Genomic DNA, 4,012 nt, shown 5'->3' on the forward strand with positions numbered 1-4,012 from the left:
CTGACTGCCAATTTAGGCCCGATCCCTAAACTTGCAGTCGAACATCCCCCAAGGGGTCCCAGATTGAAGAGGATGCAGGCTGGGCTGAGGGACACTACCCCCCCCCCTCCTTGTGCACAAATTTCATGCACGGGGCCACTAATATATATATATATATATATATATATATATATATATATATATATATATATATATATATATATTAGAAAACAAAGTTTTCTTTATTTTGGGGCGAAAGGATGCCACACTTCTACTCAATTAAGAGAAACATTTTTATCAATACAGGTTTTGTGTGTTTTTGTGGTTTTTTTTTTTTTACACTTATCATGCCATGAATTCATGGCTTCCAGCAGCTCAGGCTCCTTCCCATTGGCTCTCACAAAGTGTGCTTCTCTGGGTGAAGCAGGCTGGTGCTTCAGGTGAACCCAGGTACCTTTCTCTTTGGCTTCTTTTTCTGATAATTTTCCTTCATACGTTTCAGGAAGCTATCTCGGCGCTTAGAGTGCTTAATATGCTCAATATGAACATTAATTTTCTTGGCAAGAATCTTGCCTTTAACTTGCTTGTTCACAATAATGCCCACTGCATGCGGGTGACATTGTAGACTCCTCCAGTTTTGTCTTGGTAACATTTGTGCGGCCTTACGTTGTGAAAAGCCCATTCCCTGGATGTCCACAATATCACCTTCCTGTAGATTCGCATGTATGTGGCCAAAGGAACAGCTCCATGTTTTCTAAAAGGCCTAGAGAACATATAGCGGGGGGCCTTCCTCCTTCCCTCTGTATTAGTCATTTTGGCGAATTACTGGAAGATGGCAGCTCAGAGCGAAAAGGACACTTCTAATATTAAACACTGAAATAAATGTGAGCTACACATACATTTGAAAAAGACTAATGAAAACAAATAAGATCATTGTTTTCCTTTGCAGTTCATGGTCGTGGGGCAGCTGGAGTCCAACTCAGCAGCTCAGGGCCCCTTCCAGCACAGGGCACATTCACGCAGATCAGACAGGACCCTGTAGCCAGGCCCATTCACCCGCATTGCACATCTCTGACATGGGAAGAAGCTGGAGTTCCCGGAGACCCACACAATTGTGCTGAGCAAGTGCACACGCCACAGACAATGGCCCTGACTGGGAATTGAGTTCTTTTCTCATGAACATTGTTACAAAACAACATTGAACACAGGGACCTCTTTCAAGAATCTGTTGTACATGTCTTTCCTGTACATACATATCTACAACAAAGTTTAATTTAGAAATTAAGCACAGGAGGAGATGGACCACAATAACTAATAGTAAAATAGAGCAATTATAACAATATACTGCAATAAAAGTTATGTAAATTTTTCTTTCTCTCAAAATATCTTATTGTGCTGTACGCAGCTTTACATTTAAAAGGAGCACTTTACAGCTTCTCTCTGGCATATCTGAGTTGCCAGCATCTCTATTCTCGCTCTTTGGGGCCGTTATTAAGTAAAATAAGGGGGACTTGAACACTAGCTCTGTGATACCAGACAGTCGATCTGATAACCCAGCCGGCTGCTGAGTGACTAACAGCCAAGGAGGGTCTATAGTGTGGATGCGCTGGACAAAGGGATGATTCATGTCCTGGCAGGACGAAGAGGGTATGCGAGATTTCATCACACTGCACAGAGTGGTGTGCAACTTAAAACTTATGAATTGTTTGTTTCTGGAATTTTCCATTTGATATTTTTGGACCGACGCTAACCTCAGGTAACTGAAACTGTGGAAAGAGAAACTGTGGATAAGGGGATGGCTGTGCCTCAAACGAGATGCTCCATTGTAGAGAAAGCTTGCGCTGTCTTCCCCTGCCTGCCCATCTTCTGCCTGAGGGGTTTAGTCTCAATAGCTGGACTTTTCCTGTCACTTGGCTCCTAGCTGGGGGCAGTAGTCATTGTTACTAACAAAAGGTATTTCCAGGAACTCCTGTGTCAGAGAGAGGACTCACAGAGTTCTTTTACCTGGTGAGTGGGTGGAAGGAGGTGAAAGTGGGTGGGAACTTGTACATCTCCTCTCCACCCAGTACTTGGTCTCCCGGGTCCTTCAATGGGACAACAAAATGGCCCGAAGACACTTTTTAAAAGTCTCTATGACAATGTGGTATGAATGAGCACACTTTCTAAGGAAATTAAACTCTCAAGTGCTCCTGTAACGTTATTGGTGCTCTCCAGAGGGTTGTTCCCCCCCCCTCCCATCTCCCATGTTCATTGATTATAAATCCCAGTGTAACACCAATGACTATTGACCCAATTAAACAGTTTTATTTTTTCGTATGTAATTTTTTTCACCTTTCCAATGTAATTTTTTAAAAAATATACTTATGAGATACGTCTTTGTTTTCCTGTAAAAAATCCCTCTGTGTTGCCACCCTTTCACCACTCACTCTTTGAGCAGGTTTTTATCATCTGGTGCAAATGGAGTGAGAGCTGTACCATGTGACCAGAGAATTCTTCTGAAGTTTTGCTTTGTTATAAAAGATAAACAAGTCCCTTCTGGGCCTTGAGAAGTAGCCAAGTGGTCAGGGTTTTCATTTATCTTTTTAAAATTTACATTTTTTGGCCTAAGAGAGCTTCAGGACTGAAAAAAGAAAGATGATATTCTAGAAGCTGATCATCTGGTACCTCTGATAAGCTCATGTATCCATTTTTAATTCCTCCAAGGTTCAACGTTCACAGTAAGAGAAATGTGTATCTTTAATGTAAGCACTGGCTGCCACATCCCGGTTGTAACCAGGGTAAGCTCTTTGCTACCTTGCTTCATGGGTACCAGGTGGCCATGCTATTGGTAGCTTCCATAGAATGCTACCTGGAAAATAAGGTTGGGGTTTTTTCCCTACACACCCAGACATCAGATCATTTATTTCTGCACCAATTTTTTCTCCTGCTCTAGAGGCACTTTCTCCATGGTAGTAAACTCCACAGATTGAGTTGACATCTTGAAAGGCCTTTATTTGGGATCTTTCTAATAAATTTAATATAGCACGTTAGGTTTGTCATAGCAAATCCCCCTGGTCTCTATAAAACTCATGTACGCATTTCTTGTCCTGATCTTGTTAGCCTATGAACTAAGGGAAAAATCACCAAGGAGAGAAGCCATGGATACATAATGTCATGAACAGGAGTGGCCCAAACTTCCAATTTCATTCTTCCAATGAAAAGAATTATCACCATGTGGCATAATTCTGCTGCAAGAATTTTTGCTGAAATATGCTAATATTTCCTGCAGTAAGAGTCTGAAAGGAAATGAGAGATATGAAAACACAATCAGTTCTAACAATAGATTAAAAGTAACCATGCCTAACCATAGGGATAACAATGAAAATAATCATTTCATTCCCATCTCTCCTTTCACTGCAGTGCCTACTGTATCTCGGGCAGCCAAGTGGGGGTTTATTCGCAGTGACTCCCCAGAGCTCCTTATCCCTAGCCAGGGCCCAGTGGGAGGCAGTCTTTCAGAGGGGGCGCTTCTGAACCCACCACATTTTTTCTCTTAAGGAAAAGAAAGGTCTCAAGATTACTTGCCTTCTGTTTTTCATCACTTCCCTGAGTAATGCAGACACATTGTATTTGCATAACACGTTTTTGTTCCACCCTGGGTGCCCATCTCTAGCTTCCTGAAGAAGTATTTTTTTTTTTTCTGTGTGATATTGAGAGTTGAGTCTCTAATCTCATTACCAACTTTTCTGCTTCTAGGGAGTTATTCTAGTCTTTAGAAGTGCTCCTCCAATTTGTAAACCTAGATGACAGTTACATTTTCATCTCTGAGAGATGTTAAGTAAACGAATGCTTTGTGCTGAGAATCAAATCAAAGACCTCAGCATGTCCGTCCCCTCCACCCCCCGCCTGGTGTTATAAATTCCCTCTCTCTGGAACACTTGTCTTCATCTAAAGAAGCTTGCAGAAAAACTATGTTCAGAACACAGCATTGTTTAATCCCTTTCACAACATCCTAACCTGATCACCCCAAAGAAGACAGTCCAGTCTCAGAGGG

The 4,012-nt window shown here is 41.8% G+C and overlaps 1 pseudogene; it reads right to left on the reverse strand.

Moving 5' to 3' along the window:
- Positions 1-218: 218 nt before the first annotated feature.
- On the reverse strand, positions 219-3,247 carry LOC118723255 (annotated as a pseudogene).
- Between the last annotated feature and the right edge of the window lie 765 nt (positions 3,248-4,012).

Source organism: Pipistrellus kuhlii, unplaced genomic scaffold, assembly GCF_014108245.1.
Source record: "Pipistrellus kuhlii isolate mPipKuh1 unplaced genomic scaffold, mPipKuh1.p scaffold_m20_p_2, whole genome shotgun sequence".
Classification (NCBI taxonomy): domain Eukaryota; kingdom Metazoa; phylum Chordata; class Mammalia; order Chiroptera; family Vespertilionidae; genus Pipistrellus; species Pipistrellus kuhlii.